General features: G+C 47.3%; 1 protein-coding gene across 3 annotated transcripts in view; it reads right to left on the bottom strand.

Moving 5' to 3' along the window:
• The window catches only part of PLCH2 (phospholipase C eta 2), a 1,361,647-nt gene that overhangs the window by 1,284,888 nt on the left and 51,777 nt on the right, over positions 1 to 24,982 (bottom strand). The window lies entirely within an intron of this gene.

Here is a 24,982-nt window from a genome sequence, read left to right as displayed (position 1 = left end):
CAGATATGGGCTTTTTTTGAGACAAACGCCGCCAATTCTGACACTCGCCTGGCCGAGGCCAGGGCCAACAGCATGGTCACTTTCCCTGTGAGATATTTCAAATCCACAGATTTGAGCGGTTTAAACCAATGTGATTTTAGGAATCCCAGAACTACGTTGAGATCCCACAGTGCCACTGGAGGCACAAAAGGGGGTTGTATATGCAGTACTCCCTTGACAAACTTCTGGACTTCAGGAACTGAAGCCAATTTTTTTCTGGAAGAAAATCGACAGGGCCGAAATTTGAACCTTAATGGACCCCAATTTGAGGCCCATAGACACTCCTGTTTTCAGGAAATGCAGGAAACGACCGAAATTTCTTCATGGGGCCTTCCTGGCCTCACACCACGCAACATATTTTCGCCACCTGTGGTGATAATGTTGTGCGGTCACCTCCTTCCTGGCTTTGACCAGGGTAGGAATGACCTCTTCCTGAATGCCTTTTTCCCTTAGGATCCGGTGTTCAACCGCCATGCCGTCAAACGCAGCCGCGGTAAGTCTTGGAACAGACATGGTACTTGCTGAAGCAAGTCCCTTCTTAGCGGCAGAGGCCATGAGTCCTCTGTGAGCATCTCTTGAAGTTCCGGGAACCAAGTCCTTCTTGGCCAATCCGGAGCCACGAGTATAGTTCTTACTCCTCTACGTCTTATAATTCTCAATACCTTGGGTATGAGAAGCAGAGGAGGGAAGACATACACCGACTGGTACACCCACGGTGTTACCAGAACGTCCACAGCTATTGCCTGAGGGTCTTTTGACCTGGCGCAATACTTGTCCAGTTTTTTGTTCAGGCGGGACGCCATCATGTCCACCTTTGGTTTCCAACGGTTCACAATCATGTGGAAGACTTCCCGATGAAGTCCCCACTCTCCCGGGTGGAGGTTGTGCCTGCTGAGGAAGTCTGCTTCCCAGTTGTCCACTCCCGGAATGAACACTGCTGACAGTGCTATCACATGATTTTCCGCCCAGCGAAAAATCCTTGCAGTTTCTGCCATTGCCCTCCTGCTTCTTGTGCCGCCCTGTCTGTTTACGTGGGCGACTGCCGTGATGTTGTCCCACTGGATCAATACCGGCTGACCTTGAAGCAGAGGTCTTGCTAAGCTTAGAGCATTGTAAATTGCCCTTAGCTCCAGTATATTTATGTGGAGAAAAATCTCCAGACTTGATCACACTCCCTGGAAATTTTTTCCCTGTGTGACTGCTCCCCAGCCTCTCAGGCTGGCCTTCGTGGTCACCAGCATCCAATCCTGAATGCCGAATCTGCGGCCCTCTAGAAGATGAGCACTCTGTAACCACCACAGGAGAGACACCCTTGTCCTTGGAGATAGGGTTATCCGCTGATGCATCTGAAAATGCGATCCGGACCATTTGTCCAGCAGATCCCACTGAAAAGTTCTTGCGTGGAATCTGCCGAATGGAATCGCTTCGTAATAAGCCACCATTTTTCCCAGCACTGACACTTTTCCTGGTTTTAGGAGGTTCCTGACTAGCTCGGATAACTCCCTGGCTTTCTCCTCCGGGAGAAACACCTTTTTCTGGACTGTGTCCAGAACCATCCCTAGGAACAGCAGACGTGTCGTCGGAAACGGCTGCGATTTTGGATATTTAGAATCCACCCGTGCTGTCGTAGAACTACTTGAGATAGTGCTACTCCGACTTCCAACTGTTCTCTGGACCTTGCCCTTATCAGGAGATCGTCCAAGTAAGGGATAATTAAGACGCCTTTTCTTTGAAGAAGAATCATCATTTCGGCCATTACTTTGGTAAAGACCCAGGGTGCCGTGGACAATCCAAACGGCAGCGTCTGAAACTGATAGTGACAGTTCCGTACCACGAACCTGAGGTACCCTTGGTGAGAAGGGCAATTTGGGACATGGAGGTAAGCATCCTTGATGTCCAGGGACACCATATAGTCCCCTTCTTCCTGGTTCGCTATCACTGCTCTGAGTGACTCCATCTTGATTTGAACCTTTGTATGTAAGTGTTCAAAGATTTCCCATTTAGAATAGGTCTCACCGAGCCGTCTGGCTTCAGTACCACAATATAGTGTGGAATAATACCCCTTTCCTTGTTGTAGGAGGGGTACTTTGATTATCACCTGCTGGGAATACAGCTTGTGAATTGTTTCCAATACTGCCTCCCTGTCGGAGGAAGACGTTGGTAAAGCAGACATCAGGAGCCTGCGAGGGGGAGACGTCTCGAATCTCCAGTCTGTACCCCTGGGATACTACTTGTAGGATCCAGGGGTCCACTTGCGAGTGAGCCCACTACGCGCTGAAACTCTTGAGACGACCCCCCACCGCACTTGAGTCCGCTTGTACGGCCCCAGCGTCATGCTGAGGACTTGGCAGAAGCTGTGGAGGGCTTCTGTTCCTGGGAATGGGCTGCCTGCTGCAGTCTTCTTCCCTTTCCTCTATCCCTGGGCAGATATGACTGGCCTTTTGCCCGCTTGCCCTTATGGGGACGAAAGGACTGAGGCTGAAAAGACGGTGTCTTTTTCTGCTGAGATGTGATTTGGGGTAAAAAAGGTGGATTTTCCAGCTGTTGCCGAGGCCACCAGGTCCGATGGACCGACCCCAAATAACTCCTCCCCTTTATACGGCAATACTTCCATGTGCCGTTTGGAATCTGCATCACCTGACCACTGTCGTGTCCATAACATCTTCTGGCAGATATGGACATCGCACTTACTCTTGATGCCAGAGTGCAAATATCCCTCTGTGCATCTCGCATATACAGAAATGCATCCTTTAAATGCTCTATAGTCAATAAAATACTGTCCCTGTCAAGGGTATCAATATTTTCAGTCAGGGAATCCGACCAAGCCACCCCAGCGCTGCACATCCAGGCTGAGGCGATCGCTGGTCGCAGTATAACACCAGTATGTGTGTATATACCTTTTTAGGATATTTTCCAGCCTCTCAGCTGGCTCCTTGAGGGCGGCCCTATCTGGAGACGGTACCGCCACTTGTTTTGATAAGCGTGTGAGCGCCTTATCCACCCTAAAGGGTGTTTCCCAACGCGCCCTAACTTCTGGCGGGAAAGGGTATACCGCCAATAATTTTCTATCGGGGGAAACCCACGCATCATCACACACTTCATTTAATTTATCTGATTCAGGAAAAACTACAGGTAGTTTTTTCACACCCCACATAATACCCTTCTTGTGGTACTTGTAGTATCAGAAATATGTAACACCTCCTTCATTGCCCTTAACATGTAACGTGTGGCCCTAAAGGAAAATACGTTTGTTTCTTCACCGTCGACACTGGAGTCAGTGTCAGTGTCTGTGTCTGTGTCGACCGACTGAGGTAAATGAGCGTTTTACAGCCCCTGACGGTGTTTGAGACGCCTGGACAGGTACTAATTTGTTTGCCGGCCGTCTCATGTCGTCAACCGACCTTGCAGCGTGTTGACATTATCACGTAATTCCTTAAATAAGCCATCCATTCCGGTGTCGACTCCCTAGAGAGTGACATCACCATTTCAGGCAATTGCTCCGCCTCCTCACCAACATCGTCCTCATACATGTCGACACACACGTACCGACACACAGCACACACACAGGGAATGCTCTGATAGAGGACAGGACCCCACTAGCCCTTTGGGGAGACAGAGGGAGAGTTTGCCAGCACACACCAAAAACGCTATAATTATACAGGGACAACCTTTATATAAGTGTTTTTCCCTTATAGCATTTTAATATATATATACATATCGCCAAATAAGTGCCCCCCCTCTCTGTTTTAACCCTGTTTCTGTAGTGCAGTGCAGGGGAGAGCCTGGGAGCCTTCCCACCAGCATTTCTGTGAGGGAAAATGGCGCTGTGTGCTGAGGAGAATAGGCCCCGCCCCCTTTTCGGCGGGCTTCTTCTCCCGTTTTTCTGAGACCTGGCAGGGGTTAAATACATCCATATAGCCCCCAGGGGCTATATGTGATGTATTTTTAGCCAGAATAAGGTACTATCATTGCTGCCCAGGGCGCCCCCCCCCAGCGCCCTGCACCCTCAGTGACCGCTGCTATGAAGTGTGCTGACAACAATGGCGCACAGCTGCAGTGCTGTGCGCTACCTTATGAAGACTGAAGAGTCTTCTACCGCCGTTTCTGGACCTTCACTTTTCGGCATCTGCAAGGGGGGTCGGCGGCGCGGCTCCGGGACGAACCCCAGGGTGAGACCTGTGTTCCGACTCCCTCTGGAGCTAATGGTGTCCAGTAGCCTAAGAAGCCAATCCATCCTGCACGCAGGTGAGTTCACTTCTCTCCCCTAAGTCCCTCGTAGCAGTGAGCCTGTTGCCAGCATGACTCACTGGCCCTCATTCCGAGTCGTTCGCTCGTTCTTTTTTTTCGCATCGCAGTGAAAATCAGCTTAGAGCGCATGCGCAATGTTCGCACTGCGACTGCGCTAAGTAATTCTGCTATGAAGAAAGGATTTTTACTCACGGCTTTTTGTTCGCACCGGCGAACGTAGTGTGATTGACAGGAAATGGGTGTTACTGGGCGGAAACACGGCGTTTTATGGGCGTGTGGCTGAAAACGCTACCGTTTCCGGAAAAAACGCAGGAGTGGCCGGAGAAACGGGGGAGTGTCTGGGCGAACGCTGGGAGTGTTTGTGACGTCAAACCAGGAACGACAAGCACTGAACTGATCGCACAGGCAGAGTAAGTCTGGAGCTACTCTAAAACTGCTAAGTTTTTTTTGTTCGCAATATTGCGTAAACTTCGTTCGCACTTTTAAGAAGCTAAGATACACTCCCAGTAGGCGTAGACTAAGCGTGTGTAACTCTGCTAAATTCGCCTTGCGACCGATCAACTCGGAATGAGGGCCACTGAAAATAAAAAACCTAACAAACTTTTACTCTAAGCAGCTCTTTAGGAGAGCCACCTAGATTGCACCCTTCTCGGCCGGGCACAAAAATCTAACTGAGGCTTGGAGGAGGGTCATAGGAGGAGGAGCCAGTGCACACCACCTGATCCTAAAGCTTTTACTTTTGTGCCCTGTCTCCTGCGGAGCCGCTATTCCCCATGGTCCTGACGGAGTCCCCAGCATCCACTTAGGACGTCAGAGAAAGATGGAATCCAGCCAAATCTTAAAATTAAGTTTTTAGAAAAGTTCAATGAGTTAAAATAAATAAAGAAAATATGAATTTTAATTACTGGGAATGTACTGTTTTCTGTATCTGCCAAGATTTCTGATACACCTCATAAATTAAATTTGTATTAATTACAATTGTTATGAATTATAAAATTTTCAAACATCCATACAAAAACCGTCTTCATTGGATGAAGCCCCCATCTTTCTTAAAGAATAAAGGGGGTAATTCAGACCTGATCGCTGGGCAGCGATTTTTGCAGCCCTGCGATCAGATAGTCGCCGCCTACAGGGGGAGTGTATTTTAGCTGTGCAAGTGTGGGAACGCATGTGTAGCAGAGCTGCACAAACTAATTTTGTGCAGTCGCTTCACAGCCCAGGACTGATCGGGGCTGGATTTGACGTCAGACACCGTTCTTCAAACGCTTGGACACGCCTGCGTTTTTCCAGACACTCCCTTAAAACGCTCAGTTGCCACCCACAAACGCCCTCTTCCTGTCAATCTCCTTGCAAACGCCTGTCCGAATGGATCCTTTGCACAAACCCGTTGCTGACCGGCAAACCACTTTGCAGCCGTCCATCGCGCCTGCGCATTGCGGCGCATACACATGCGCAGTTCATATCTGATTGCACGCTGTGCAAAAACGCACAGCAGCAATCAGGTCTGAATTACCCCCATAGATCAGTAGATAAATATTACTTACAATGCTAGATATATACCCAGCTCTTCTACAAGTACAGCATGTGGTTCTATTGTAATATTAGTAAAAGAATTTACTGATCCCTATATTAGTGTACAGCTCAAATACCCCAATTTGCATTGTACCTTTTGGGCTGGAAGTTTGTTAGGTATATCTGCATAGTGAATGTGCACTTCCCCTGCTGTGACGCAGACCCATCCCCGCATGACCACACCCCTTTTACAGGTTCACTGTACCTTACTAATTACTTGCTCAATAGCTACTAACCCTTAAACAATATCCCTTGTTAGTACAAAATACATACTTGCCTACTCACCCGGATCAGCTGGGAGGCTCCCGAAAATTGTGTGAGCCTCCCGGACCCCTAAAAGGCTAGGCAAGTCTCTGGCATCCCCATGCTGCCATATCCAAGGGTCACAACTCTCTGCTTATTCTCCTTGACATCTCTGCTGCTTTTGACACTGTGGACCACCCCCACCTCCTGCAAATCCTTCACTTCACAGGTCTGCATGATACTGCCCTCTCCTGGCGGTGCTCCTACCTCTCTGACTGTTCCTTCTCTGTCTCCTCTCATGACTCAACCTCCCCCGCACTTCCTCTAACAGTAGGTGTCCCCCGAGGCTCTGTTCTTGGACGTCTCCTTTTTTTCTTTCTATGGCCGGGATGTAATGCCGGCCGAGTTCGGCAGCCGTGCAACTCGGACATTTTTTTAAAGGGACAATCATTGACAAAGCATGGTTTTGCCTTGCAAGTGATTGTCCTTTTAATAAAACATCTGAGTTTGGCCAGCATCCAACGCGGCTGCCAAACTTGGGCAGCATTACATACCGCCCTGTATGTCCTTTTTAGGTGAGCTCATTAGCTCTTTTGACTTCCTATGCTGATGATATTTAGATCTACCGTTCCCTCCCAATCTCTCTCCCTCTCTCCACACTCATATCTCCACTCTCTGCTATATCTTATTGGATGTCTCAGCGCTATCTTAACTATAACATGTCTAAGACTGAGTTGATCATATTCCCACCCTCCCGCATAACTTCACCTCCCACAATTTAATTAACTATCGAAGGCCCAACTAACTTTTCTAGCCCTCAAGTACGCTGTCTTGGAGTTATCCTTGACTCCTCCTTCTCCTTCTACCTCCCTCTCCTTTAAACTACACATCTAGTATTTCCCGCAGTCCTGCCATTTCCATCTCAAAATATTTCCAGGAGCAGACCCTTTCTCACCCTGGATGCTACCCTAGTGTTCACTCTAGGATTTTTTTAGGGCAGGGTGCTGATCATTGAGGAGGGTACATTTTTATTTTGAAGGGCACATTTTTCATGTGACGCTTTGCGGACAAAGCATAGCGCATATGTTTATAGTTTTTGTACATACATTTTGCCCTTAGTCAATCATATACCCATGCATACATATAAGACACCTAACATCTGTACTGAGAAACATACTGTATATGTCCAGTCTTCTTGAAAGATCTGCCGTAGCATATACATAAGTAGATAATATACAGTAAATGTCTTTTCCAGTGCTGAAGTAGTTATAATCCGTATGTGTTATAAAACAGAAAAGTTAAACAATGGGTTAAAATATATAGGAAAAAAATAAGTCTGTTCTACTAGGGAAATACTGTAAGCAGTACATGCTCACTGCTTACCCTGTTCTTTCCCTCTTTATCAGAGTGCTGTGTTATTTACAGTGCCTGCCATCCAATTGGCTAATGATAGAAATTGTTTTCCAATTTTAGAAGTTGGCAAGGAGTAGACGACAACATTGTAACATGCACTCTGACTGTTACATTCTGTATACAAGGGGGCGATTTATGGTCCTGCAGGGTGCACTGAAAAAGGGCAGGGAGCTTTTTCACATTTCAAAAATGGTCAGGGTGCAGCACCCTGCTGAAACAGCCTAGAAGGAACACTACTACCCTCATCCACTCACTGGTCATTTCCAGATTGGACTACTGTAATCTCCTCCTATCTGGCCTCCCTGACAAACACCTCTCTCCACTCCAATCTATCCTCTTCTCACACTCACTTATAAAGCCCTTACCCACACCACTCCAAATTAAAATTTCTGACCTTTCTTTACACTTCTGCTCATCCTCTTCACTACACAAATAAATTGCACCTCTCCTGCCTACTGATACCTCCACCCACTCCCACCACACTCCAAGATTTTGCACATGCTGCTCCCTATCTCTGGAATTCTCTACCTCTCCCTATCCGACTCTCCACTTCTAATGGCAGCTGCCAGCCATAGGAAGGAGGGGGTGTGTGTGGCAGAAGCACATATGAGGAGGTAGCAGAGCTGCAGATGAGGAAAGGGACAGAGACACACAAGGGGGGTGGGTGGAGATGGTGCCAGAGGCCCTAGTGGAGAATGTGGCAGGGGGAGCAGAGACACAGCTGATATAGGTGGCAGAGACACACATTGGATGGGGGAAGGTGGGGTAGAGGCATACTTGCCTACCTGACCCTCTCCATGAGGGAGAAAATGCTCTGTTCCTGGACTTTCCTGGTAATGTATGATTGCCATCACCTGTGGTGAGCTAGTTAAATGATAAGAAAGGTGTTTCACCACAGGTGATGGCAATCATACATTACCAGGAAAGTCCAGGAACAGAGCATTTTCTCCCTCATGGAGAGGGTCAGGTAGGCAAGTATGGGTAGAGGTGCAGCTGAAGAACTTCATTCTTGTGAGTGCCTCTGTCTAGCACAAGCAGGGAAAGCAGGGAGAGAAGGGAGGAGCTGTAGGAGACCTCAGGGCGGGGCAACATGTGGGGGAGTCGGGACTGTTTGGAGTAGAGGAAGCTAAACTAGTCCAGAATGTAGTTCCCTGCGTCCTGCGAGCATGGGAGAGGAGGCACACAACCCCTATCTTACACCTGGATGTAATGAGAAGACTGACAGAGGGAGCCACTGGTAGTGATGATCCCAGCTCCGAGCTGCTTCATACAATTGCACAGGCAGACATCTGTCTGTCTGTGAACAGCAGTTTGCAGCCACAATCATCAGCACCAGTGGGCCCCTTTGTTAGTGGTACTTCATGTGCCCACTTTACTCCCTAGAGTAGAGTCTGCAGGTTAATCTGACCCCTCTCAGCAGAGTCAGTTCCATCTGCAGCTCGCCTCATCAGTCATCCCCGCCAGCTGACTGTGAGCACACTGTGTGTAGCCCCCTCAGCTCCACCCAACAGCAGCTTATTGGTCAGCCTGTCCACTTAGCTCTGCCGGCCATAGGCAAAATTGGTGGGTGGTCCGGGGGTGCACAGAATCACCCATTATCCTGAACACTGATTTATACATTTAATTAATGTCTGCATGGTTAGGAATGCTTTTACTGACCAGGAAGACGATGACTGCGTTGTAGCTTCCCAGCTCCTCCTACCCATCTTATAGCATATAGAATCCTCTTGAATGTGCGCAGCGTGACATGATGACACTACGTCGCACTCGCACCCACCCAAGCACGCCTGTCTGCGCTGTCTGTCTCTGCTGGCTACAATGAGAAGCTGCTGTCCTCCGCTGTTGCTTCTACCTGCCTGCCCACGTTTTCTGACTGACGCAGAGCTGTCCTGTGACCATATTACATGTTACTACTCAGTTGCTCTGTCTGAGAACTCACCTCACCAGTGTTTGGTAAGTGCTGCCTGTTGACTGGCTGCATTGGAGGGGGTCAGGGGGAAGAACATTGGCCAGTCACTGTCTGTCAGATCTTTCTTTTCAGGTTGGTTGAGGCTGTCCACAGTGGGGGAAGGGGGGAAGCATTCTATATTAATAATTGTATATGGCACTGCTGGGGGTATAATGTGTATCTGGCATTATGTGTAACAGGCACCTCGGGCTCGGGGGGGGGGGCATTATGCATATCTGGCACTACTGGGAGGCATTACATGTATCTGGCATTGCTTGGGGTATTATTTGTATCTGACACGGCTGGGGGGTTTTACCCAATCCTCATTTCTGGGGTCTGTATGTGTAAGCAGCTACAGAATTTCTGTGGCCATTATGTGTAAGGCTGCCATTTATGTGTGTAGGGGAGAGCTGATTTTATATATTTACCTGACGAAAATGCCATTCTATTAAACGGGCATTGAAACGTTGTACCTAAACTTTTGGCGTTACAAATCATTGGAGTGCCGCACCACCTCGAGTTCACTATCTGCTTTATTGTGAGGGCACCCAGTGTAATACTCTAACAAGTGGCTGTGCCGGACCCCCTCCGCTGTCTATATATATATATATATATATATATATATATATTATTTTTTTTTTTTTTTTTTAATAACATAATATGTGTCACGATCCGGATTACTGGATTACCTTTCAGGTGTCTCCTGAGGCTGGCTCAGCGTTCCAGGGCCGGGTCTCACTCCACATCTCCCTTCTGTCATCCCGCAGGCGCTATCATAGTAAGCTCATACTGTTAAGAATGGCACTCTCTGCCCTCTGCGGCCTCTGCTGTCATTCCTGCGCCCCAGTATTCAAATAAACCTGCATGGCGTCTCCTGCCCGCTGCGGCCTCCGCCGCCATTTCTGTAAATCAAGTATGCAAGTTGGCGTCTCCTGCCCTCCGCGGCCTCCGCCGCCATTACTGTTATCACTCACATGGTTCCACAAACTAACTTTCCCTCCAATTGCCAGTATGGGCGCAGCCATGTTGGTTTCTGTCACATGACATTACCTTCACCAATCCGCTGTACCGCTGAACTCTGCCTGATTGACCAGCCAATCCCTGCACTGCTGCAGGTATAAATGTCCTGTCTCTGAACCAGGAAGTTGTCAGTGCTTTGGCTGTCAAACCCAGTGTTACCAGTCTCCCTGCGTTGTGGTTGTTTGCTCTTACAGGTATTCTAGCTCCTGTTTCCAACTCCACTTGAGACCAGCACCAGTTAACATCCAGCGGTGCAGCCTGACTCAGCAATGTTCTAGCGTTGCCACTGCAACTGGCAGTGCTTAACATCGGCTTCCAGCATCTACAGGAACTGTGTAATGCATATTTATTCATCTTGTCTGACGTAGCTGCTGATGTACCACCTGCACTGAGCTTGAATAAAACTTTTTACATTACTCCTGTTGTCGTGGTCACGCCTTCGGGCTTGGGTACCGTATGTCAAAAAGTCCCATACTACCGCCTTGGTTCAATTATACCTCTGCCCCTACAACTGAGGCTTCCTCCCGTCAACCCCAGCCCTCAGTTGTGACAATATGTAATTGCGAGGCCACACCAACTTTCCCAGGAACACGCACGCATGGAGGGGGCTTAAAATATTCTTTCCGAGGATGCTAGTAGGGCTGTAGCCGCCTCTGGCAATTGCCTGTTAAGTTCATATGAAGAGACAGCCTTGCCTGTCATGTCTTCCCGCTAAATTGAATGGGCAGTCTGCGGCAGGGCATTAATGCCCCAGTCCGACACTGAGTACTGGACACTCTATTTGTCTATTTTCTCCACCTCTCTACAAAACTTCAAATGCGCTCTCATGACCCACTTCCTCATCAAACCGAGCCATCTCCCATCCTAAGCCTCTGTTCCATGCTCACATTATACCCCATCTGTGTTAGCCTTGTATGTATGTATGTACCCTCTCCCAGTGTGCTTTTCCTTCTTTTACTTAGACCATCATCTACTCCCTACGGTATCTGGATGATAGATCGACAGTGTAAAGTTTGTAAGTCTATAGTTCGACACCAAATTGTCGATATACATATGGTCGACATGGACAAAAGGTCGAAATGACAATGGTCAACACAAGTTTTTTGGACTTTTTTTTTATTTTCAGGATTTTTTCATACTTTACTATCCATGTGGACTACAATTGGGAATAGTAACCCATTGTCCGAAGCATGGGGAACGAAGCTAGGGGACATGGTGCACTAATTGGGGGTCCACGTGCTGAAAGGAAAATTTTACACCAAAAAACATTAAAACCTCATGTTGACCTTTTCATATGTCAACCATTTCCACGACAGCTTGTCGACCTTTCACCATGTCGACCTTGTGCATGTTGACCATTTGGTGTTGACCTTCTGACTGTCGACCCATTGATCCATATCCCTCCCTAGAACGGCACCTAAACCTCGGTTTCTGCCACCCTGATGGCATGTCTGCTGATGCGGAAATGTTTATATACAATGTACCAGTGGCGTGAGACAGACCTTTCCTGTCATATTAACGTATGCGCCAGAGTTTTAACTGTATAAAGTATATGGAAAATAGAAAGAATATATTAGAAATATTTATTTGTATTATTCTAATCATTTTTATAGACAGGGCCTCCCCTGCCTTCCTTTTCTGTACATCTCTGATCAAAACTCACCAAGTTTCCAGCAGTATATACTGCCACACCTGTGTATAATGCCAACATGAGCCCTTTGGCTCATATATTGTATGTACATCTGGCTCTGGTACTAGCCAGTGTCTACTGAGCCATTTACCTCACCGCACGTTCCTGCCATGTACTTGTCCTACATTCGGGTCGATTCTATTCGGCAACTTAAGAATAGCGCCGGGAATTAGCTCCCGACGCTATTCAATTCAGCTGCTAGTGACCCGCAATTGTCGGGAATTCTTCTCTCATCCCCGGGGGATGAGAGAAGAAACCCGACAAAAGTGCTGCCTCGCGGCCGGCGCGAGGCTGATTCTGTCGGGAATCAGCATCGCCGCGGGTAGTTAAGTCGGAGATTGCCCGTTCTCCCGACAAAACTACCTGTTAAGTCGGCGAGAACGGGACATCGCCGACTTAACTGGAGCTGAATTGAATAGCGTCGGGAGCTAATTCCCGGCGCTATTCTTAAGTTGCCGAATAGAATCGACCCCATTGTCTTGTACTGTAAGTCGCTGTTTTCTTGTTTTGCTGATTTGTTTATGTACTTTGTTAGGCACTGCAGAACCTTTGTGGTGCCATATAAATAGAGGATAATAATAATAATAATAATAATAATAACTGCGCATGTGAGAACATTTCTGAAAACCCTTACAATGCATGTGTTACACAGAGTGTATGCACTTGCAGGTGGGTCAGACCATAGCAAAAGGTGGTGGAGTAGTTCATGGGTGGTGGCTAGTAGTGCATGCAAAAATGGACCGTATTATGGGAGTGTCGCAGGCATGTCAATGCAAGTGGCTGCGTTCACAAGAGCAAACATAGTAGGCCATTGTCAGAGGGAGACACTGCATCTGAAGCAAATGTCAATGGTGCGACGGATGGTGGCGTCTAAGGACACACTTATCAGTTTTACTACATGCACAAACCCTGAAAGTGGGCATCTCAGTACTTGCACATTCGGCCGAACGGATGTACACAGGGGAAGGAGTCTGTAGGCCGTTTGCATAAACTTGCAGATGGGCGACCGCCAATAAACGCTGCTGCGTGCGCTTTTACGTGGGACTCACAATCAGCCCCTACAGTATATATTCCCCATTGGATTCTTTACCAGACCTCTAGCTGCTTAATCACATATAATTATTCTCAGCTGTGATTCTCTTCGGTTACAAAAGTTTTTTTTTCCAAATCAGATAATATATTTAATACTGAATATTCTCTTTTATCCTCTCTTCCCAGTCAGGCATTTCTTCTTATAGCCCCTTCTGACAGATATTGCTGGCTAACTTATTTTCATTCAATCACTATATTCTTATCTCTGTTAACTGTTTCCTCTGTAAAATGGGATGTAGTTGGGACCCCAGTGTTCAGGATCCCGGCGGTCAGAATGTCGGCACCAGAATCCCGACACCTGTCAGAATGCCGATGCTGGCATCCTGACTGCTGGAATCCCAAACGTAAGTATTCCGGAGAGGGTTAGGCTGTGAGGAAAGGGTTAGGATTAGGTGTATTCCGCGGGGAGGAGAGGTAAGGGTTAGGCTGCTGGGAGGGAGGGTTAGGGTGAAGGTAAGAATTAGTGGCCCCTCCCTCCTGCACCCCTTTTGGGATTCCAAAAAGTCAGGATGACGGTGACAGTATACAGATACCTGGCATCCTGACTGCAAGTATCCCATACCCAAACCTGTATAAAATGTAAGCTGTCCCTATTTCTGCACAGCCAATCAGCTTCCTAACTGCCATGTAACAGGATGTGTTTGAAAAATGACAGTTAGGAGCTGATTTGTTGGTACTTTATCACTCTTTAAGTGCTCCACTTTATCACTTTATAAGGCTTAATACATTTGGGTCATAGACCCTTGAATGTGATGTTCCCTTCTTCAGTACTTGACCAGTTTATAGCACATCTCAATTAAAGTTTTATGGTGTCGGCATTAAAATGAGATGGAAATGTCATTATAGTTTATAATGTGATGAATTTTCTAAGCACCCTCCTACATGCCTCCCGAATGCAGCAGGACAGTCCTGCTAATTGGACACTGTCCCTCCTGCGGGTCGCAGTGTCCCACGGGCAGGGAGGCAGAGTCAGTGATCACTGCTGCTCTGCTCAACAAAGCAGTCGGTGATCACTGAATAGCGCACGGCATCTATCAGTGTGGGAAGGGTTGGCCGGGGGCTACCCAGCTGCTCAGGGAGCACTGGACACGCCCCCAAAATGACGAAAAAGGCGGTCACGGAACTAGGCAACGCTCCTCCACCCGAGGTCACGCCCACTCCTTTTGAAGCCACACCCCTTTACCGGCCTCAGCAAGTCCTGCATCTCCTGCACCAAAAGTTGGGAGGTATGCACCTAAACAAAGTATCCAGCATTGTGGCTAGGTGAATAATACCCATTGGGCCAGATTCAGGTATGTTAGCAAAGCAAAAAAAAAGCACACAAATGGGCAAAGCCATGTTGCACTGCAGGTGGGGCAGATGTAACGTGCACAGTGATTTAGATTTGGGTGGGTTATATTGTTTCTGTGGAGGGTAAATATTGGTTGCATGTAGCCCACAAATGTTAGGCCGCTTTATTTTTACACTGCAATTTAGATTTCAGTTTCAACACACCCCACCCAAATCTAATCTCTCTGCACATGTTACATCTGCCCCACCTGCAGTGCAACATGGTTTTGTCCATTTAAGTGCTTTTTAGCTAACAAACCTGAATCAGCACATTATTAACAAAAATCTGAATAGACATTAACATAGAGATATATATATATATATATATATATATCTCTATCAGCAATTTACTATCTCATGATGGTAAAGATTGTGGACAATGTTTAAGTTCTAGTTGTAATAAAAGTGCAAGTATATATTAATAAAGTGTTTGACTCCATTTTAACAACCCCCCCAAACTGATTTGTTTCAGACCACTAGCATAAAGTGCCAAGCCAGTGCCAGGTAAGAAAGACCTGCTGTTGCTATTTACCTTCAGCACAGGACAAGTAGAGGTGTGGATCATAGCAACCAATCAAAATATAGCTATCATTCTATAGCATTATAGCACTATATGACAGATAGAATCTGATTGATTGATTGATTGATTGATTGATTGGTATAAGCAACACCTTTAGTAGTTTGGTAACTCCTGCTTGGCGTGGTGAACATATATGAAGGTATTTAATTAGCGTTGGTGTTCCAACCATTAGCCCGACACCTCAAGATCACCAGTGCAGCAGGTTTCTCTCATAGAGGTGTGTGGGAGAATCTGTTATGTTGAGGTGTCCTAATAATTGAATACCCCTCTGGGTCAGGCACTGGTGTAATTGATTAAATATTTTCTGGAAAGCTCTACATAATAAATGAAGGTACTAATAATGATGATATGTATAATAATAATAATAATAATAAACATTTAATCATTAATGGCAGGTTACCAAAAGATGACTACCTGTATCACTATGCGGTAATCCATTACAGGTTAATTAATAGAATAAGACAACAACAACAAAATCCTTCAGAAAGCTGAAATGAGTTTAAAAAAAAAAACTTACAGTTACTATATGGTGTTTGCCTTTTATCTACAGATATGGGGGTAAATGTAACGGGGTCCAAGTTGCCGGAGGTCAGGGATTCCGAGAATGGCTGTATTTTTAAAGCGGCAATCATTTACAAGGCAAAACCTACCTGGTTTGATGTAAAAGTACGGCTGTACTTGGACAAATTCATGGAGCTCTAGCAGCTCAGGCCCTATTACATTTACCCCATAAACATAACTGCATTATACATGTGCCAAGAAGTTAAGACCAGGAAATAAGCTTTACTGTGAAGATGTCCATATTTCCCATATTTACAATGTTATGCAGGTGGAGTGGTTTAAAGGAAGACACTTATGATGCTTTCAGACATGTGACCCGGGAATTTGCCGGGTCTAGCAAGCTAGCAAGTCTACATGTGTTTTTTGATTAACATGGGTAATTTGTACTGTAGTAGGAGTGATTATTAATTGCCTTAAGGCCCGTACACACTGGGCGATATATCTGCCAGTGAGTACCCACCTTTAATGATATGTGCATATGTTTAGTCATCAGTGGCTGCCAAATCCAGCAAACAGTAGATGCCAAAATGTGAATCTACTTTCCAAGGATTTGGGGGGAACACCCCTACAAGGAAGGGGGGGGGGGGGGGGGGCTGATTCCAAGGAAACACTACATGACCGAAAAATGGTATGATCACTGTTTGAAATCAGACCATCCTTTTAACTGTATTTTAAATATGTACAGTAAGCAGAACACATGCAATGAAATACTTATGATAATAATGGACTAGAATGCATGGAGACACCTGTGATTTCTGATCTGACCAGTGGCGTAACTACCATAGATGCAGGCGATGCGGCTGGTACGGGGCCTGGGATGCCTGCAGGGCCCGCCACTCCCCTGCACCCAGTCACACTGCACTGAGCACACAGGCTTCCCTGCTGCATCTGGTGAGATTTTTTTAAATTTATTATTTGCCAACGTGGGCCGGCTCCCAGTCCTTGAATGACAGGCAGCCCCGCTCTGAGTCCCCGCCCTCACTCCCCCATGATGCTACCTGCCCCAGCGAGCCCAGCCTGCATGCACGTTTTCCAGGTACCCGCTGCAATCATAAAGTAAGGTTATTCAAGTACAAATCATAAGTTTTCCACAGGGCATATACTATAGTATTTATGCCTTTATGATGGCACACTGACTACAGGACAGGGGGCTGGGTGATGTGGCACAGTGACTACAGGACTGGAAGCAGGGAGATTGGGCACACTGACTACAGGATAGGGGCAGGATGATGGGGCACACTGACTACAGGACAGGGGGCTGGGTGATGTGGCACAGTGACTACAGGACTGGGAGCAGGGAGATGGGGCACACTGGCTACAGGATAGGGGCAGGATGATGGGGCACACTGATTACAGGACAGGGGGCTGGGTGATGTGGCACAGTGACTACAGGACTGGGAGCAGGGAGATGGGGCACAGTGACTACAGGATAGGGGCAGGATGATGGGGCACACTCAGAGGCGTCGGAACTGGGGGGGCAAGGGGGCAGCTCGACCCCCCCCCAAACATAGAGAGGCGCCGATCAAGGTACAGGAGGAGCGATGTGCGGTCACGTGAAAGACCGCACATTACATCCTCCGCTCCGTGCAGTGAGCGTTCCAGGCCCGGTGCGGCCCCTCCCCCGTCATTTTTAGGCATTTTTTTAAATTGTTATTGCTGCCGCTGCGCTGCTAGTCACACAGCAGCAGCAGCAGCATGATGCCTGCAGCCAGAGGAGCTCCGCCTCCTTGAGCTCGAGTCTGCTCTGCGAGGTGCGAGCTTCCCGGCCGTCAGCATGAGGGAGGAGGATCTCTCCCCGTGCGATGGATGCAGACGGTGGATCTACAGAGCCCAGAGTCAGAAAGGTGAGCGGGACTGGGCGGCTGGCTGTGGACTGTGCGGCTGGAGGCATCCCCGGGTAGAGAGGGAAGAGGCGGCTGGAGGCATCATCCTCTGTGACAGCAGGGGAGGGGGGAGGAAGCTGCCTGTGACGCTGGAAGCATCCCCTGTGATGGGGGGATAAAGGGGAGAGGAGGCTGTCTATGCTGCTGGGAGGCATCCCCTGCCCCTGTCATCGTGCAGTGGGAGGGGGGGGGGGGAGGTTAGGAGGTTGGCTGTGCCCTATCATCCACTATACCCCGTCCCCTGTCACCCTCACCATGTCACCCACTATCCCTCCTTCATCCTCACCATGTCACCCACTATCCCCCCTTCACCCTCACCATGTCACCAAATATCCCCCCTTCACCCTCACCATGTCACCCACTATCCACCTGTCACCCTCACCATGTCACCCTGACCGTGTCACCCGCTATCCCCCTATCACCCTCACCATGTCACCCGCTATCCACCTGTCACCCTCACCATGTCACCCGCTATCCCCCTGTCACCCGCTATCCCCCATCACCCTCACCATGTCACCCGCTATCCACCTGTCACCCTCACCATGTCACCCGCTATCCCCCTGTCACCCACTATCCCCGTCACCCTCACCATGTCACCCGCCATCTCACCCTCACCATGTCACCCGCTATCCCCGTCACCCTCACCATGTCACCCACTATCCCCCTTCACCCTCACCATGTCACCCACTATCCCCCCTTCACCCTCACCATGTTACCCACTATCCACCTGTCACCCTCACCATGTCACCCGCTATCCCCCTGTTACCCTCACCATGTCACCCGCTATCCCCCTGTCACCCTCACCATGTCACCCGCTATCCCCCTGTCACCCTCACCATGTCACCTGCTATCCCCCTGTCACCCTCACCATGTCACACGCTATCCCCCTGTCACCCTCACCATGTCACCTGCTATCCCCCTGTCACCCTCACCATGTCACACGCTATCCATCCGTCACCCTCACCATGTAACCCGCTATCCCCCTATCACCCTCACCATGTCACCCGCTATCCACCCGTCACCCTCACCATGTCACCCACTATCCCCCTGTCACCCTCACCATGTCACCCGCTATCCCCCCATCACCCTCACCATGTCACCCGCTATCCACCCGTCACCCTCACCATGTCACCCGCTATCCCCCTGTCCCCCTCACCATGTCACCCGCTATCCCCCATCACCCTCACCATGTCACCCGCCATCCACCCGTCACCCTCACCATGTCACCCACTATCCCCCTGTCACCCTCACCATGTCACCCGCTATCCACCTGTCACACTCACCGTGTCACCCTCTATCTCCCTGTCACTCTCTCTCCCTTTCACCCACTATCTCCATCACCTAGTATTTCCGTCTCCCTCACCGTGTCACCCACTATTTTTATGTCACCCAATGTCTTTCTGTCACCCACTATTTCCCTGACACTTTCTGTCTCCCTGTCACACCTCCTTGCTGAGAAGTGCTGCTGTTGCTGCCAGCTGCAAGCGCTTGTCACTGTGACAGGCAGCAGCTGCTCCGGCAGCATGAAAAGCGGCCTCCCCCTCTCTGCCTCCTTACTGAGGGAGCCGCACTGTCCTGCCTGTTGCTGCCGCTGCTGCCAGAGCCTGTCTCACTTACCACAGGCAGCGCAGCAGTGGCGCCGGCGGCATGAAGAGATGTGCCGCCCACCCGCCCAGGTCTCCAAGTCTCGAGCTCCGCCTCCCCAGTGGGCTGCTCTAAATCAAAGGGATCGCCGCAGCACACAGACAGAAACCCACGTGTGACAGGCTGCTGCCTTTTCCTAAAGAAGAGAGGAGGCACTTACACTCCAAATATATGGTAATCGACAGTCGGGGGGGATGGCTCTCCATATGTTATAATCTGTATATGAATGTTTAATCCACACTTGGATTTAGAGTATTTTATTTATTCTAATAAAGCTATTTTTATAGGCCCCTTCCCTCACTCTCCCTGTAACTCCCCGTCAGTGTCCCTGCCCTCACCCTCCCTGTAACTCCCCCTCAGCATCCCTGCCCTCACCCTCCCTGTAACTCCAATTCAGCATCCCTGCCCTCACCCTCCCTGTAACTCCCATGGCCACTACTACAAGTCACCTTGACGCCAGCACTGCACTGGTCACTGCTAGTGCTTGACCTACTCTCCCTGCTACATAGGGCACGTGGTGGGAAACTAGAGTGACATGGGAGAGCTGAGCTGCTAATTTTGCTGTTCTGTGTTCAAATAGTCGCCACCTCCAGGGGGGGGTGTATATTTGCTGCTAAAATCCACTGTGTGCAGTCTCTGCGCAGCCCAGGAGTTACTCCTACAGTGCGATCACATCAGGCTGATCGGGGAAGGAGCTGATGTCAGACACCCTCCCTAAAAACGCTTGGGGACACCTGTGATTTTCCGGACACTCCCAGTAAACGGTCAGTTACCACCCACAAACAGCCTCTTCCTATCAATCACCTTGCGAACACCCATGCCAATGGATTTTTCGCATCATCCCCTCGCTGACCAGAGATGCTTTTTGTTGCTGTCCAATGACAAGTTAATACCTGATTGCCCGCTGTGCGAAAACATACAACAGTGATCAGATCTGAATGACCCCCATAGTGTGGATCTGGCCTTCTCAATGTATTTCAGGTGGATCTGGCCTTTAGCGATTCAGCAATTTAGGTGCGCCTTAATGAGATTATATCTTGCCCCCCCCCCCCCCCCCCCCACCTAAAAACGTTCTGACGCCCCTGGGCACACTGATTACAGGACAGGGGGCTGGGTGATGTGGCACACTGACTACAGGACTGGGAGCAGGGAGATGGGGCACAGTGACTACAGGATAGGGGCAGGATGATGGGGCACACAGTGACTACAGGACAGAGGGCTGGGTGATGTGGCACAGTGACTACAGGACTGGGAGCAGGGAGATGGGGCATAGTGACTACAGGATAGGGGCAGGATGATGGGGCACACTGATTACAGGACAGGGGGCTGGGTGATGTGGCACAGTGACTACAGGACTGGGAGCAGGGAGATGGGGCACAGTGACTACAGGATAGGGGCAGGATGATGGGGCACACAGTGACTACAGGACAGAGGGCTGGGTGATGTGGCACAGTGACTACAGGACTGGAAGCAGGGAGATGGGACACAGTGACTACAGGACATGAAGCAGGGTGATGGGAGACATTAACTACAGGACAGGGTCAGGGTGATGGGGCACAGTCAGCGGCGTACCGCCCTCCACTGTCAGGCCCTGCCCACTCTATGCTGTTCTGCCCCCATCACCTCAAAAACACCCCCCCCCCCCTCGCTCTGGCGGAGCGCTGAAGGCTCTTTCAAATTTTGTTATGGGGCCAAAAAAAAGGTCTAGACGCACCTGGATCTGACAACTGACCACCCAGGTCTACTAGTTGTGGTTAATAGCAGTAGTATAAGTTACCAGTACTGATTTCTGCAGGGCCAATTTTATAATTACAATCATTCCTTACAGCTGCTAGTTTTATATTTTATTGCATGATCTTCTAAAATCTTTCTATCCTCAGAAATGAACCTCAGACTGCAATATCTTTGACATCTTGAAGTGACAAAAAAGGCAAACAGATGAACTAATTTCCCAGCACTAATTTGTTACTGTACTGTAGGCTGGTTAGGTGCTTTTATTGCTATGAGATAACATCAGAGGACAGCAGTCAGAAAGGTGGACCTGGAGGCAATAAATAAGCAACAACAAAAATGTCTGAGCAATGAACCTAATGCCTTCGCTGAGTCTAATGTATTTTCCTTACCGGAAGATAATTAGAAGTATGACACTCAAAGACACATGAATTATAGGCCTACCAAGCCCTGCTGACTTGACCTCTGCTTCCCACTTTGAACAGTGACTACATTTTAAAAATATATTACAGAGAAACCCTGACTCCCATTCTCCATCACAGGTAGCAAAGCTCCGAAAATGCTGATGACACACCCCCTGTTCATGCCGACACGCCTCCATTTTCCCACCCCCCCTGCAACGCTCCTTCACCGCCCCCCTCCCGCCCCTAGAATGCCTCTGCCTGGATCACCCGCAGTAAATGTTGGTGCATGCACAGGAAGGGACCTATGAGGGCTGCATTTGCAATACAAAATAGAAGGACTTCAGTAGATATCGCCAATCTCTATAGACAACTTTTCACACGTCCTGTGGATGCTTCATTTTTGTGTGTTTCCCTTGAAAATAGATGTTTTTTGAGGGATTTCCCACAAAATCATTTTGCAATACACGCCATATTGGATGAATGAAGGTGAGCATCCTAACATAGTAAATTAAATCAGAATGCTGCTTTCCAATAATATATCACTGAATGTCATGTAAAAACAGCAATCTTTCCACATTTATTTATAACTTATATCATCTTATATCTCTAGTTTGCTCCTTTTACTGTCTAACTCTGTAACTTCTGGCTAGCTTTCATCCCACTCCTCACATCACCCTGCTAATGTCACATCACTATGCCATTACCACAATTATAATGTGCCACAAAGCAACAAGACCATGGTGCTTGGCAGTATGACCAGAGCCGGATTAAGGGAGGGCCCAGGGGGTATGTACCAGGGCCCCCCTTTCTAAAAGGGCCCCCCCGCCGCCAGCCACAGATCGGATCTCTGCTAGCGATCCGACCTGCAGCACTGGCCTCCCGGACCCCGCGCGTCTCCCTGTCGGTTGCCCTGGCAACCTAACAGCGCTGGCGCTTCATGAAGTAAGGGACAGCTGAGCGACGGCTCAGCTGTCCAATGGATGAAGTAGTAGCAGCCTGCGGCTCAGTCACTGGCTGGGCGCGCAGGCTGCACGGAAGATGTGTGAGCCAGAGGGGTTGCGTGGGATAGAGTGAGCTGTAGCTGCTCTCCTGTCTCACCAGCAGCAGATCAAAAAGTAAGCTGGGTGTATTGTTTGTTGTTGTTTTTTATTTACCTGCTGCTGTGTTAAATTGTAATTTTTTGCTTTGTGTTGTGTGTGTGTGTGTGTGTGTGTGTGTGTGTGTGTGTGTGTGTGTGTGTGTGTGTAATTATGTGTGTGTGGGTAATGTGTGTGTGTGTATGTGTATATGTGTATATATATATATATATATATATATATATGTATATATGTGTGTGTATGTATATGTATGTATATATATATATATATATATATGTGCATGTGTAAACATATACTGTATATGCAGGTGTATGTATATACATAGTGTCCCAATGGTGCAGCACTCCTGGCGTCCAAGTAATACCACTATTGATGAAAGTGCCACACTAATAAAGGGCACTGAAACGTTGCCAAACTTATGCCTAAAACAGTGGTATTACTTAGACGCAAGGAGTGCTGCACCATTGGGACAATTGTGGATTTATTTGTGCGGCCACCCAGCGCAACACCCGGTGGGCAACCGCTGCAGCATTGTTCATGCAGGGGGAAAGCCAGACATCATGCCTTTGATATATATATATATATATATCAAGAAATAGTATATCTCTGTGGAGCGCACTTAATGACTGAAATAAATATATTTATGTATAATACAATTTAATATGGTTATATTGGTTTCTGACAAAAAGAGGATGACATCACACAAACACCCTTTAAACTTTAAAACATCTATTGCTTTTTATTGCTAAAATAATTAAATTTCAATACTGATAAAAAATGATGTACACTTTTACAATGTGTTATTGTTCATTACAGCCAAAAAATTGAATAACAACTTTTCCAAACAATAAAAGATTTTTACACTCAACGCGTTTCGTCGTATGTCGACTTCTTCAGGAGTGTTTTTTATGAAAAGGCAATTAATTAGTTTGAAACAGCTGTATTTTCACAAAATTATAATCCATATTTTACTAAGAATTATTATGTATAATTAACTTCCATAGTTTTGTAGTATTTAATGAATCTTCCTATTTGCGACCATCTGATGGTTAATATTAATCTTCCAAAGGCTTGTAATTAATTTGTCCAAATTTTTATTTAATTTACCTATAATACTTTCATATGTCCAAAAAATATATATGAGGATCCGGCAATGGGATAAATAATATTAAGCTTCTTTTATTTCCCAGCAGCTCTCCTTGTGTGTCCTCATACACAGAGATCCAAAAGATCCACTTTTGGATCTCTGTGTATGAGGACACACAAGGAGAGCTGCTGGGAAATAAAAGAAGCTTAATATTATTTATCCCATTGCCGGATCCTCATATATATTTTTTGGACATATGAAAGTATTATAGGTAAATTAAATAAAAATTTGGACAAATTAATTACAAGCCTTTGGAAGATTAATATTAACCATCAGATGGTCGCAAATAGGAAGATTCATTAAATACTACAAAACTATGGAAGTTAATTATACATAATAATTCTTAGTAAAATATGGATTATAATTTTGTGAAAATACAGCTGTTTCAAACTAATTAATTGCCTTTTCATAAAAAACACTCCTGAAGAAGTCGACATACGACGAAACGCGTTGAGTGTAAAAATCTTTTATTGTTTGGAAAAGTTGTTATTCAATTTTTTGGCTGTAATGAACAATAACACATTGTAAAAGTGTACATCATTTTTTATCAGTATTGAAATTTAATTATTTTAGCAATAAAAAGCAATAGATGTTTTAAAGTTTAAAGGGTGTTTGTGTGATGTCATCCTCTTTTTGTCAGAAACCAATATAACCATATTAAATTGTATTATACATAAATATATTTATTTCAGTCATTAAGTGCGCTCCACAGAGATATACTATTTCTTGATTTCTATTTTTGGTCTTGTTCGACAGGGGACCATCTCTGTGTAGAAGCTTGCCCCTTAATAAAATTATTGAGTACAATCAAAGGTATAGGTCCAATTTTAGAGCGCAAAAAGGATCTCTTATTCCATATATATATATATATATGTTGGTATTGTGTGACCAGCGGTTTGGGGACCGCCGGTCACCATACCGAAGGTGGGATCTCAGCATTTAGATGCCCGGCAGGCTAAGTGGCAAGCTGCTCTGCGCTCGCCACAGGTTCTATTCCCACTCTATGGGTGTCGTGGACACCCACGAGTGGGAATAGTCCCTTCTAGTCGACATACCGACTCTAGGAATTGTGAAGGGAGTGAAATGTAGCCGTCGGTTTTGTAACCGGCGGTCTCCTGATCGCCGGTCACATAACTACATCCCATATTATATATATATATTTATATTTGATCTCCCTGCCTCTGTTAGGGGCCCCCTTGTTTGAAGCGCCCCGGGCCCCCCATAGCCTTAATCCGGCTCTGAGTATGACGGCTCCTCCCACTTTGTCAGGGTTACTGGGAGTGCGACAGTGGCTGTATTTTCCTGTTATAATGGAGGCATTACTATATATTGTTATTAAAT

The sequence above is a fragment of the Pseudophryne corroboree genome, chromosome 10 (genome assembly GCF_028390025.1).
Source record: "Pseudophryne corroboree isolate aPseCor3 chromosome 10, aPseCor3.hap2, whole genome shotgun sequence".
Taxonomy (NCBI): Eukaryota; Metazoa; Chordata; class Amphibia; order Anura; family Myobatrachidae; genus Pseudophryne; species Pseudophryne corroboree.
The sequence above is the reverse complement of the archived record's forward strand: the minus strand, read 5'-3'. Positions and strand labels throughout refer to the sequence as shown.